Source organism: Bufo bufo, chromosome 4 (assembly GCF_905171765.1).
Source record: "Bufo bufo chromosome 4, aBufBuf1.1, whole genome shotgun sequence".
NCBI classification, from domain to species: Eukaryota; Metazoa; Chordata; class Amphibia; order Anura; family Bufonidae; genus Bufo; species Bufo bufo.
The window spans coordinates 216283720-216298447 of NC_053392.1; the positions used below are offsets into that span (position 1 = coordinate 216283720).

At 42.7% G+C, this 14728-nt stretch overlaps 1 long non-coding RNA gene across 1 annotated transcript in view; it reads right to left on the reverse strand.

Moving 5' to 3' along the window:
* The window catches only part of LOC120996904, a 29930-nt gene extending 16045 nt beyond the window's left edge, over positions 1-13885 (reverse strand). The window contains exons 1-2 of the long non-coding RNA XR_005777972.1: positions 13750-13885; positions 4645-4655 (exon numbers count right to left, since the gene is read on the reverse strand). This is a non-coding gene — a long non-coding RNA (uncharacterized LOC120996904). The remainder of the gene's footprint in view (positions 1-4644; positions 4656-13749) is intronic.
* Positions 13886-14728: the final 843 nt, after the last annotated feature.

Genomic DNA, 14728 nt, shown 5'->3' on the forward strand with positions numbered 1-14728 from the left:
TCAGACCAGCAGTCAGACCCCCAATGTTAATCAGCCCTCAGCTCACAGCTCCAATCAGACCCCCAATGTTAATAAGACCCCAATAAGACCTCAGATCAGACCCACAATCAGACCTGAGCTCAGACCCCAATGTGAATGACCCCAATCAGACCTCAGATCAGAGCCCAATATAAAGAAGATCCGCCATTCAGACCTCAGATGAGACTTCATACCAGCCCCATGCCTCATATCAGTCACCCAGCCATATTTCATCAACGCCAGCCACATTTCAGCAGCCACTAAAAGGATCTATTCCACTGCATATGCCTTTTTATAGCTCTGTAGCACGTCAGAAGCAGTTGGTGCTTGGCTGTCTAATGTCTCTAATGGCCAGGAGGAGATTTTGATCCCAGCTATTTAATGTCTTAGATGCTAAAGTCAATAGTTACAACAGCATCTATAGTAAGTGGTTTACAGAAGGAACAGGCTGTCTCTGTCACCAAGGGCCTAGCAACGTCCTTCAGGGCTGCATTGTACTGAAGCCTATAAGGCCAAGCCACTGGCAAGGCTTAAAAAGTTGCCTGTTAGTGTAAATTTGACAGGCATAATACATTGCAATACAGACGTGTTAGAATGTATTATGATTAGAGGACTTTAAAAAGTTTAATTTTTTTTAATAAAGTCTTATTAAATAGCAAAAAAAGATACAAAACTCAAAAACCCATTTTCCCCCAATTATTCCTACTTTGAAAAAAAAAGGAAAATGTGCACATAATTAGCATTGCCACATCTGATACGAAGTATAAACTGATTCTAATGTTCAGTCTGCTATTTATACTCTAAAAATCACCAGAATTATTTATCCTCTAAAAATCACCAGAATTGTTGTGTTTCGTTCATCTGCGATCAAAAAGTTATAACAGACCTCAAACTTTTGCCAGAGAAAACTCATACCGCAAAAAACAAGCACTTACACAGCTGTCAATGGGAAAAAACTGCTATAGTTTTTGGAATGCAGCAACACAAAAACAAACAACTTTACTGCAAAAGTTGTGATATTTATCTTGCACACAGAACAGAATAAAAAAATTACAGAAATGCTGCTTTTTATTCATCCCACCTCCTAAAAAATGGAATAAAAAGTGATAAAAAAGTCTTATGCATGTTCTCCGCAAAAAACAGCCCCACAGCTCTGTTAATGGAAAAAAATATGAAATGCTTTCATTTTCGGAGTACACCAACAAAAAAACAACAACATTTTTTTCTGAAATAATAGTGTTTTTATTGTTCAAAAGCAGTAAAACATAAAAAGTGTATACCGTATTTTTCGCCCCATAAGACGCACTCCCCCCCCCCCAAAAGTGGGGGAAAAGTGCCCCTGCATCTTATGGGGCGAATGCTGGCAATTTACATCGCAGTCTGCGATGCTGCAGCATTGCAGACTGCGATGGATTAGTGAGGAGGGAGGAGAGTCTGTAGTAGGCGGGGAGAGCGGCGAGCAGTGCAGGCACTGTACTCTGGCCCGCCGCTCAGTATGTACTGTATTATACCTAGTGTTAATCATAATATCTAAACTGCGCTCCCCCTGCTCCCCATCTGTACCGTACTTACCGGTACATGTCACACTCCGTCTCCTGTAGTAAGCGCTAGCAGGCAGGCTGGGCTGCAGGCGGTTGTAACTCACTGATATCACGTGTCTGCTCCGCCTGCTTCATTCATAAAGTAGGTGGAGCAGGCAAGTGACCTCAGTGAGTTACGGCCGCCTGCAGCCCAGCTTGTCTGCTAGCGCTTACTACAGCCCCGCCTACTACAGCCCCTCCTTAGGGATCTATGGATGGGATAATGATGGTGGGAGGGATCTGTGGATGGCATTATGATGGTGGGGGGGGATCTGTGGATGGCATTATGATGGGAGGGGTCTGTGGATGGCATTATGATAGGAGGGGGTCTGTGGATGGCATTATGATGGGGGGGATCTGTGGATGGGACTGTTATGGGGGGATCTGTGGATGACACATATAGCAGTGTCATCCACAGATCCACTACCCCATAACAGTGCCATCCACAGATCCCCCCACCATCATAATGCCATCCACAGATCCCCCCACCATCATAATGCCATCCACAGATCCCTCCAACCATCATAATGCCATCCACAGATCCCCCCCCACCATCATAATGCCATCCACAGACCCCCCATTATAATGCCATCCACAGCTCCCCCCCATAACAGTGCCATCCACAGATCCCCCACATAACAGTGCCATCCACAAATCCTCCACCCCATAACGGTGCATCATCCACAGATCCCCCATAATAGTGTCATGCACAGACCATCATTAGTTCAAACCCACCAAAAGCACACCTTTTGGTTAAAAATATATTTTTTCTTATTTTCCTCCTCAAAAACCTAGGTGCGTCTTATGGGCCGGTGCGTCTTATAGGGCGAAAAATACGGCAAGTATCGACATAAAGGGATCATGTTATTTTTAATGCACAGACAACTGCAAAAAGAAATACTGAAATTGCAGTTTTTTTCCATTCCTCACAAAAAAGTTAATAAAAGTTAGTTATATGTTATATGTATCCAAAAATAGTGCCATTAAAATTGTAACTCATGCAAAACCAAGTACCTGATCCAGCTATGCCAAGAGAAACATAAAAAGCTACTGTATGCTCTTGAAATATGACAAGAAAAAAAAAGGAAAATAAGTAATTAAAGGGGTTGTCCGAGTTATATAAAAAAAATAAAGCACTGTAAATTTGCTGATCAGCAATATATACATTGGCTAAGCAAGTTTTAGGCAAAAACATATTTACTAATTTGCCTAGTTCTGTTCTGGCCCTTTGTCGACATGCAGTTTCAGAGCTGTCGGGGCGTGTGACAACAATCTCCAAGGTTTTCCTCAAGAATATTTGTGGGTGTCAACAAAGACTGTCTTTCCTGTCCCCCTGCTTTACAAAGGGAGTAAATAAAATTGCTGTCCTGGCATACTCAGCAGCATGTTGTCCGTGTGGAAAAACAAGTACCAGCAGTACAGTACAATGACATTACTGATACACACAGGATATTTCCCCTACCTGTTATTGTGCAATACTCTGCAGACACTTCACAGCCAGCATAAGAGTACAGAGGAGAGAACTCCTCCAGTCTTTGTCAGTTCTGTATTGGCAGGGTGAGGAGGGAGGGAAGATCCTGTGCACATCACTTGCCTCTTCACTGCCAGGAGAAGAGGAAACCCTGCAGTTGCTCAGTTCCTGAGGCAGTGCCTCCAACAACCCTGAGTCTGTACTGCTGATGGTAGAAGGGGTTAAACTCTACTGCAGAATCAAGTGGGATCGGGGAGGGCTGGGGGGGGGGGGTCATGGCTTGTCATTCCAATCAGCACAGCACAACCCACAGTTATTCCATGCACAAAGGCAGACCTGCTCTAGCTAACTAGGAGAACAAGGCACCTGCAGATAAAGTGAGTGAACTGAAAATCCCTTATATTTGCTTAGATAGAAATGCACAAAGAACCAAAAAATTTATTGGACAACCCCTTTAAGGTCCAAAATAGACTGGTCACTACGGGGTTATAATACTTATCGACAATGCAGTCGCAGCTTTTACAAATAGATTGTTATTTTGTCCATATCTTCTTACTAACATTAAAGGGGTTCTCCGGGCTTTTAATATTGATGACCTATCCTCGGGATAGGTCATTAATATCGGATCGATGGAGGTGCGACACCCTGTACCCCAGCCAATCAGCTGTATGAAGAGATGGTGCACGCAGTTATCAATATTAAAAGCCCGGAGAACCCCTTTAAAATATGTTTAAAAAGAAACCTGTCACCATGTGCAATCTACAGGCAGCATGTTATGGAGCAGAAGGAGCTGAGCAAATACAGTCAGGTCCATAAATATTGGGACATCAACACAATTCTAACAATTTTGGCTCTAAACACCACCACAATGGATTTGAAATGAAACGAACAAGATGTGCTTTAACTGCAGACTGTCAGCTTTAATTTGAGAGTATTTACATCCAAATCAGGTGAACGGTGTAGGAATAACAACAGTTTGCATATGTGCCTCCCACTTGTTAAGCGACCAAAAGTAATGGGACAATTGGCTTCTCAGCTGTTCCATAGCCAGGTGTGTTATTCCCTCATTATCCCAATTACAATGAGCAGATAAAAGGTCCAGAGTTCATTTCAAGTGTGATATTAGGCTGAAAAAACAAAACAAACCCATCAGAGAGATAGCAAAAACATTAGGCATGGCCAAAACAACTGCTTGGAACATTCTTAAAAAGAAGGAACAAACCGGTGAGCTCAGCAACACCAAAAGACCTGGAAGACCACGGAAAACAACTGTGGTGGATAACCGAAGAATTCTTTCCCTGGTGAAGAAAACATCCTTCACAACAGTTGGCCAGATCAAGAACACTCTCCAGGAGGTAGGTGTATGTGTGTCAAAGTCAACAATCAAGAGAATACTTCACCAGAGTGAATACAGAGGGTTCTCCACAAGATGTAAACCATTGGTGAGCCTCAAAAACAGGAAGGCCAGATTAGAGTTTGCCAAACGACATCTAAAAACATCCTATGGACAGATAAGACCAAGATCAACTTGTACCAGAGTGATGGGAAGAGAAGAGTATGGAGAAGGAAAGGAACTGCTCATGATCCTGAGCATACCACCTCATCAGTGAAGCATGGTGGTGGTAGTGTCATGGTGTGGGCATGTATGGCTGTCAATGGAACTGGTTCTCTTGTATTTATTGATGATGTGACTGCTGACAAAAGCAGCAGGATGAATTCTGAAGTGTTTCGGGCAATATTATCTGCTCATATTCAGCCAAATGCTTCAGAACTCATTGGACGGTGCTTCACAGTGCAGATGGACAATGACCCAAAGCATACTGCAAAAGCAACCAAAGAGTTTTTTAAGGGAAAGAAGTGGAATGTTATGCAATGGCCAAGTCAATCTCCTGACCTGAATCCGATTGAGCATGCATTTCACTTGCTGAAGACAAAACTGAAGGGAAAATGCCCCAAGAACAAGCAGGAACTGAAGACAGTTGCAGTAGAGGCCTGGCAGAGCATCACCAGGGATGAAACCCAGTGTCTGGTGATGTCTATGCGTTCCAGACTTCAGGCTGTAATTGACTGCAAAGGATTTGCAACCAAGTATTAAAAAGTGAAAGTTTGATTTATGATTATTATTCTGTCCCATTACTTTTGGTCCCTTAACAAGTGGGAGGCACATATGCAAACTGTTGTAATTCCTACACCGTTCACCTGATTTGGATGTAAATACCCTCAAATTAAAGCTGACAGTCTGCAGTTAAAGCACATCTTGTTCGTTTCATTTCAAATCCATTGTGGTGGTGTACAGTCGTGGCCAAAAGTTTTGAGAATGACAAAAATATTAGTTTTCACAAAGTTTGCTGCTAAACTGCTTTTAGATCTTTGTTTCAGTTGTTTCTGTGATGTAGTGAAATATAATTACACGCACTTCATACGTTTCAAAGGCTTTTATCGACAATTACATGACATTTATGCAAAGAGTCAGTATTTGCAGTGTTGGCCCTTCTTTTTCAGGACCTCTGCAATTCAACTGGGCATGCTTTCAATCAACTTCTGGGCCAATTCCTGACTGATAGCAACCCATTCTTTCATAATCACTTCTTGGAGTTTGTCAGAATTAGTGGGTTTTTGTTTGTCCACCCGCCTCTTGAGGATTGACCACAAGTTCTCAATGGGATTAAGATCTGGGGAGTTTCCAGGCCATGGACCCAAAATGTCAACGTTTTGGTCCCCGAGCCACTTAGTTATCACTTTTGCTTTATGGCACGGTGCTACATCGTGCTGGAAAATGCATTGTTCTTCACCAAACTGTTGTTGGATTGTTGAAAGAAGTTTCTGTTGGAGGGTGTTTTGGTACCATTCTTTATTCATGGCTGTGTTTTTGGGCAAAATTGTGAGTGAGCCCACTCCCTTAGATGAGAAGCAACCCCACACATGAATGGTCTCAGGATGCTTTACTGTTGGCATGACACAGGACTGATGGTAGCGCTCACCTTTTCTTCTCCGGACAAGCCTTTTTCCAGATGCCCCAAACAATCGGAAAAAGGCTTCATCGGATAATATGACTTTGCCCCAGTCCTCAGCAGTCCATTCACCATACTTTCTGCAGAAGATCAATCTGTCCCTGATGTTTTTTTTGGAGAGAAGTGGCTTCTTTGCTGGCCTTCTTGACACCATGCGATCTTCCAAAAATCTTCGCCTCACTGTGCGTGCAGATGCGCTTACACCTGCCTGCTGCCATTCCTGAGCAAGCTCTGCACTGGTGGCACTCCGATCCCGCAGCTGAATCCTCTTTAGGAGACGATCCTGGTGCTTGCTGGACTTTCTTGGACGCCCTGAAGCCTTCTTAATAAGAATTGAACCTCTTTCCTTGAAGTTCTTGATGATCCTATAAATTGTTGATTGAGGTGCAATCTTAGTAGCCACAATATCCTTGCCTGTGAAGCCATTTTTATGCAACGCAATGATGGCTGCACGCGTTTCTTTGCAGGCCACCATGGTTAACAATGGAAGAACAATGATTTCAAGCATCACCCTCCTTTTAACAAGTCAAGTCTGCCATTTTAACCCAATCAGACTGACATAATGATCTCCAGCCTTTACTTGTCAACATTCTCACCTGAGTTAACAAGACGATTACTGAAATGATCTCAGCAGGTCCTTTAATGACAGCAATGAATTGCAGTGGAAAGTTTTTTTTGGGATTAAGTTAATTTTCATGGCAAAGAAGGACTATGCAATTCATCTGATCACTCTTAATAACATTCTGGAATATATGCAAATTGCTATTATAAAAACTTAAGCAGCAACTTTTCCAATTTCCAATATTTATGTAATTCTCAAAACTTTTGGCCACGACTGTATAGAGCCAAAAATTTTGCAATTGTGTCGATGTCCCAATATTTATGGACCTGACTGTAAATCTCCATGCTTAGTTATGCAGAGCTAGCTGTCAATCACTAAACATATCCGACCATATGACTTCTATGCATAGAAAGAGCAGAGATACAAATGTATAAATTATAAATTGCTGATTCTTTTCCCACAAATCTATAAATCAATCTGCTCAGCTTCTCCTGTTCAATATTATGCCAGAAGATTGATGTTTCATATTTATGGCAACATGTAATACATGTCCAATATCAGTCTTTTACGCTGTATTGTTATCTAGTTCATCATGTGTTGACGACTTTATATTAGAATGTTATTTTTTAGACGACTTTATATGAGAATGTTATTTTTTAAATTTCCAGATTGTATTGTTATTGTCAAACTACTGATGGTCAAATGTTGCTTTGTGACTTTTAGTTGATTTTTCCAAAGGCACGAAATGTACGTTAGAATATTCAGTTATTTCGCTGATAGCAGCAGGAATATGAGGTGGGGAATTCATCTCTACGGATGCCTTTTAAATGGTTTTTGCTTATCCTTTTGTATCATCCTAACATTTCTTTAGATAACTGTGCCCGCCTTCTTTGTGCCACATTTTGATCTCAAAGATTTCTCGCAGGTATGAGTGTATAACTAAAGGGACCCATATCCACTCAGACATAAGGTATATACAGTTAGTGATATATATGGACAATTGAATAGGGCATTACTTTTTGCATTATTTCTGTGGTGTGACATCAATGATTTATTTCTGTAAATTACCATGCATATTATGATACTATTGTGATATCACTGTGAGCCTTATTGCTGTACGGTGACATCACTGTACACATTATCCTGCTATTGTGACATCATTGCAAGCATTAGCTCTGTACTATGACTTCACTGAGTAGATGATTCCTGTACTGTAACATCACTATGCACATTATCCCACCATTGTGACATCACTGTGTGTGTTATCTCTGTACTATGACATTACTGAGTAGATGATCCCTGCACTGTGACATCACTGTGCACAGTATCCCACTATTGTGATATCACTGTGTACATTATCTGTGAACGATGACATCATTGAGTAGATGATCTCTGAGCTGTGACATCATTGTGCACATTTTCCCACTATTGTGACATCACTGTGTCTGATGCATTAGGGAAGCCAACATATACATCTGTTTCTCATGTTCTGAACTTCCTAATGAAATTGGTCATGGTCATTCCAAGTTTTGCTATGGGGCCACCTGGGTCCTTGCTACTCCACTGTTTGCAAGAGAACAGGTCTCCCAAATATGAAGTGAAAGGGTGCACATTTTTTAAAATTAGTTTTCCAAGATTTTCATATTGAGGACCTATTCTCAGGACAAGCCATTAATATGTGATTGGGGGTCTGACTCTCTGAACCCCCAGTGATCAGCTGTGTGAGAAGGATGCTGCACTTCTCCTTGCAGCTTATCAAGGACAGTGCCATACATTGGATAGGTAATCAATTTGAAATTTAGGAAAACCCCTTTAAAGAGGACCTTTCACCACTCCTGACAAGCCTGTTTTAATGGCTTCATGCATTCCCTATGTAATAACAATTCTGGAGAATCTATTATTTTGGCTCTATGGCTCTATCTAGAAGTTATGAATGAATTGCTAGCAGTCTGCAGTAAGGGTACAGAGGGGTGGTAACCAATTGGGGGTGTAAACCTGTACAGACTCACTCTATCCAATCAGTGCTGCCATTTTCAGACTATGTAGGTACACCCCCCCCCCAACTGGTTACCTTCCCTCTGTACCCTTACTTCAGACTGCTAGCAATTCATTCAAAACTTTTAGTAGAAATAATAAAGGAATGGCACAACATAGAGCTATAATAATAGATGTTCCAGAATTGTTATTATATGGGGAATGCATGAAGCTATTAAAACAGGCAGGTCAGGAGTGGTGAAAGGTCCTCTTTATATGTATGCTTTGATAACCTCATGTTCTTTAGTTTCCTTAGTTAAAGGGGTTTTCCGGGTTCAGAGCTGAACCCGTACATACCTCCATTTTCACCCAGGCAGCCCCCCTGACTTGAGCATCAGAGCAGTTCATGATCCGATGCTCTCCTTTACCCTGCGCTAAATTTCGCAGGGCAAAGGCATTTTCAGGAGTTCCGGTGACTAACCGGGCTCTCCATGGGGCTGCCAGGAAGCCCGGTGACATCACCGGCCCTGATGGGCAGGCTTTAGAGCTACCCTAGCCAGTAAACAGCTAGGGCAGCACTAAAGCACGCCAATCAGAGCCAGTGATGTCACCAAACACACTACCGGGCGGAAGTTTCCGGCTGGCAGTGTGTTATGTTAAATAAAAATGCCCTTGCCCTGCACGATCTAACGCAGGGCAAGGGAGCGCATCGGAGCATGAGATTCTAACATTAGGGGGGTTGCCTGGGTGAAAATATGGGTATATCCGGGTTCAGCTCTAAACCCGGACAACCCCTTTAACTTTTGTAACACTTTAAATGGATTTTGCTGGAGATTACCTCCAAATATTCATGGGTTAGGCTAAACATACACGTTAGATAAATGTTGGCCAACCAGCTGATTTTAGCAGGAGGGGCTGACTATCTAATGTGTATGTAGGCCTTCTGACTGTCCTCTGAGGCAGATATCAAGGAAAATAAGGACCAGGCGGTGTCTGACAGTGGCGTTCTTCCCGTTATGGACACATTTAAGTGTTCAGACAACAGCTATATAATGTATATGGCCAGCCTTACAGCACTACAATAACTTTATTGCTTATTATCTGTCATGATAGTCTACAAAAAAGTTATATATTAAATTAAATGCAACATCCTGTAGATATTCTAATCTCCTAATAAAACAACTGTATTATCTTGTAGAATCATTCTTAATATCAATCTAGTTATCTATTTTTAGCAATTTTAACAAATGTTGGTGACTCTCAACTGCAATATAGTGGAGGTCACTTATATGACCTTTGTCATATAAGTGACCTTATATGTAGGTGACCTTTGTCCTGGTCACATTTCAGGACAGCAAAATCCATTGGCTGATTAAGAGAACATGTGTTTACGTGTAAAGAAGAATTAAATCTTATGCTGGGAAAACTCCCAGTTTTTAATAAGCTTTAAACAAAAAACCCTCTTCCTTAGGTGTTAATTAGAATCCAGGTTCAGGTGCTAACCTCTTTGACTGAGCGTGTATATTGAGTAATCACAGGAAAGAGGCCAATTTCAGGCACGGCAGCAATTACTGAATTAGTAGAAAAGTTCAAGTAGCGCTTCAGATTTCAGATTATTACTAGGTTTTCAGAAGGACAGGTAATCCTGAAGTAACTGGCGAGAGCCTACACCTGTGTTTCTATGTGCATGTATGCATATTTCAATGCACTTTATAATCAATCACATTTACATTTGCTACTTTATACTGGATTATATATTGCGATGTCTAACATTAGCACTTTACAGAAGCAGTACGTTGAAAGATCTATCACTGACACTGTTGCTGTATAGACAACTTAACTTGATTTAATGTAATTACAAGATTTCTTGTCCATAACCAGTTCTGGTTTTGTTAACTTGAAACTCAAAGCTTGAAATCTTCAGAGGTTCTTACCTGTGACAAAACATTTCCCGCAGAAGGATAACCTAGCATGTCTTATTGTCCTATTTTAATATGCCTCCAGGTGCTGGACACTTTAAACCCTCCTCAGATATCAGACAGGTGTTACCAAGAGCCTAGAGATAGACCACCACTGACTCATTTAAAAGGAAGTTATATACATTTTATAGTCAAATCTGAATAGGAAGAGCATAATATATATATATATATATATATATATGTATATATATATATACCAGCAAATGACGAGGCAGCACTTCCAGCTTAAGGTGAACGGGTGAGGACCCCAAACTTTAATCCAAGCGATGTTTCAGCCTGCTCAATGAGGCCTTTATCAAGCTGTTGCACCCAGTTCACCAGTACTGACTGTGCTGCTGCACTATTTGTGTATTTTATATATATATATATATATATATATATATATATTTTCCCATATATCACCAGCCTAACCCAGGAAAATATGAAGTGCTGCCTTAAAGGGAATCTGTTACCCTGATCTTGGACCATTGTCTACAGTAATAAATAATTAGTACTGCAGATAAAGAGTCCAGATCACTATTTTTTATTCGCCTACTTCCACCCATTCACTCGCTGTCAGCACTCGAAATGCATTGAAATTGTCAGGACTGCTGTGCATGCACACATGAGTCCTCTCTATTATGTTCGCACAGCAGTCGGGACTGTGTATTTCTGTGCAGCTTTGAATGCTGACAGTGGGGGATCCGGGGGCAGTAGGAAAATATAAAGTAGTGATGTGGACTCCTTATCTGCAGTACTGCTTATGCATTACTGTAGATAATAGTCCAAAATTTGGGTCACTGATTCCTTTTAAAGGAGTTCTCTGGGAATGATTTAAAATGGCCGCCTGTAACCTTTCCTAGTATGTGAGCAGGACTGATTTTGTCCACTCGCAGAACTTCCTAGGGGGGTGAGGGAGCAGGGCCTCACTACACATTACATTCTGGCACTTGCATACACTACATATTGGTGTATCAAGTCATTAATATGAATTGTAAAGCAGCATAGTGAGCCCCCTCACCCCCTAGGCAGCCCTGCAAGTGGTGCCAACCAGCCCTACTCACATTCTAGGATAGGTTTCTGGCGGCCATTTTAAATCATTCCTGGATAACCCCTTTACAAATACTTTTTCTAGGTATTAAACAACGCCCTAGAATTCTGACAGTAATAGAGATGAGGAAATGAATTTTTCATTATCAAGTCACCCAAATTAGTTAGAATCTGATTTTTTCCAGAAATTCCATTTTTGAAAGAGATAGAGAGAGAAACTTCCAGGCATTCAAAGTACTTTCGATTAGACTAGAATCGATTTGTACCTGAATTGAGTCACAAGATCAATTTTGATGAATTGGTCCTGAAACAAATTTTAAAATATTCACTCATCTCTAGTCAGGAATTAAATAGTATGATAGGCAGACAATTATTTCTAAGATAACCCAACTCCATATTTCCTATTAGAGCCTAGGGGTAGTGTTGAGCGAACCTGAACTGGAAAAGTTTGAGTTCGAGTTCTGTGTTCGGGCATTTAATAATCAACAAGCTTTTAAGCTGTGGGCACTTAGAAGCCATCACAGCCATGCCTAGTAATGGCATGGCTGTGATTGGCCGTTGCAACATGTGACCCAACCTCTATACAAGCTGGATCACGTATAGCACCGCCCATCAGCTCTGAGTAGTGCAGTGACAGGAAGCAGGCAGCTGAAGTGAGGGAAAGTGTTAGGAATCTGGCTATTTGTTTTGTGGGTGACCTATAATGATTTTTGTGGGTGCACACCCCTGACACAGAAATATAATAATAAATCTGGCTGTTAATTCTGTGGGTGACCTATTGCCATTTTTTTGGGTGCAATGCACCATCTTTGGCTGTTAATTCTATGGGTGACCTATAGTGAATTTTTGTGGTTGCAATGCACTATTTTTGTACCCCTGACACACAAATATAATAGTTAATCCGTCTGTTAGTTTAATGGGTGACATATACCCATTTTTGGTGTGAGATACACGTTCACTGCATATGTGACAGGGAAATTAATAAAGTTAATCTGACTGTTAGTTCGGGCGGTGACATACTCATTTTTGGTGTGAGATACACATGCACTGCATATGTGACATGGAAATTAATCTAGTTAATCCGTCTGTTAGTTCGGTGTGTGACATATTCCCATTTTTGGTGTGAGGTACACCTGCACTGCATACGTGACAGGGAAATTAATATAGTTAATCCATTTGTTAGTATGGGGGGGACCTCAAAGAATGAGGAGAGCATCAAATAAGGGACGTGGCCCTGGTCGTGGTGCTGCTGGTGGAGCTCCTGTTGCAGGGAGAGGACGTGGTCGATCGGTTCTAGCTACACACCCAAATAAAACACCTTCCTCAGGTGCACATAGGCGACAGGATGTTCAGCGTCATTTTGTAGGCCCGAATACTGGTGCACGAATGGTGAGGCCAGAACAAGTAGAGGCGGTAGTAGATTGGATGGCTGATAGTGCCTCCAGTTCCTTCACATTGTCTCCCACACGGTCCCTTGCTGAAACCGCAGAGTTGGCACCTGTCTTTCACCTCACCCCCTTGCAAATCAGCCAAGCAGTCTGAGCCCCAAGTCATGCAGCAGTCTCTTATGCTTTTTGATGACTGCTGGCGGGTTTCCGTGGGCCATTCACCTAGCCCTGCCCCAGAAGTGGAAGAGATTGAGTGCACTGATGCCCAACCACTTATGTTTCAGGATGTGGACATAGGAGGACCACCGCAGCATGTCTATGATGATGAAACACAGGTGCCAACTGCTGCATTGGTGAAGAGTGGGTGGAAGATGATGTGGAGGGTGATGAGGTTCTAGACCCCACATGGAATACAGGTCATGCGAGTGACATGTGCAGTTTGGAGGAAGAGGTGGTGGTCACACAGCGCCAGCCACAGAGCAAAAGAGGGAGCAGGGTGCAAAAGCAGAGTGGCCGTCCCCTAGCCAGCATGCTTGCTACTGCCCACCGCACCCAGGGACTGAGCACACCAAAGCCAGTTGTTCAGACAATGTGCTGACGACAAGATGCGAGTGGTTTGCACGCTGTGCAATCAGAGCCTAAAGCGACGCATAAGGGTTTTAAACCTGAGCACCACCTGCATGACTAGGCATCTAAATGCAAAGCACGAGCTGCGGTGGAGTACACACCTAAAAAACCTTTGTCTGCTGCGGTCTCGGCGTCTTCCTTTCCCTCTGGAGTGACAGTGGCACCTGCCACCCCACAAACAGAGGATGTGGCAGCAACACCACCACCTCCACCACTGTCACCCAGCATGTCCACACTGTCCCATGGAAGCATTCAGCTGTCCATCCCCCAAACACTGGAGATAAAGAGGAAGTACCCCCCTACCCACCCGCGATCCCTGGCCCTGAATGCCAGCATTTTAAACTACCTGGCTTTTGAAATGCTGTCATTCCATCTGGTGGAGACAGAGACTTTTAAAAACCTTATGGCGGTGGCTGTCCCACAGTAAGTGGATCCCAGCCACCACTACTTTTCCAGGCGAGCCATCCCTGTCCTGCACAACCAAGTGGCGGACAAAGTCAAGTGTGCACTGCGCAACGCCATCTATGGCAAGGTCCACATAACTACCAATACATCGACCAGTAAGCACGGGCAGGGACGTTATATCTCTCTAACTGCACACTGAGTAAATGCAGTGGCGGCTATGCCTTAGGCGGATAACAGTTTAGCGCATGTCCTACCATCACTAAGGCATACAGGACATTTCTCGTTGCCTCCTCCTCCTATTCCGCTTCCTTCTCTACCGCCTCCTCATCCAGTCAGCGTAACACCTTCATTACCAACTTCAGAACAGCCAGGGGGGAAACGACAGCTGGCTGTTTTGAAACACATCTGTCTCTCACTGCAGTCCTTGGTAGCCATTGGCGCCGGTGGTGTTGTGGAGTGGGCCTGCTGTGTAACCTACACTCCCTGAAGTGTATGGTAGCCGTCATGGCACCTAAGAGGTAGAATTTAGCATAGGAACCCGTCTAACAGAGATTGCCTTGACGTTCGGCAGACGGGCTCAAATAATTTTGTACAAAACTATTTGCCAAGTATCTCTCACTAAGGCCTCATGCACACGACCGTTGTGTGCATCCGTGGCCGTTGTGCCGTTTTCCGTTTTTTTTC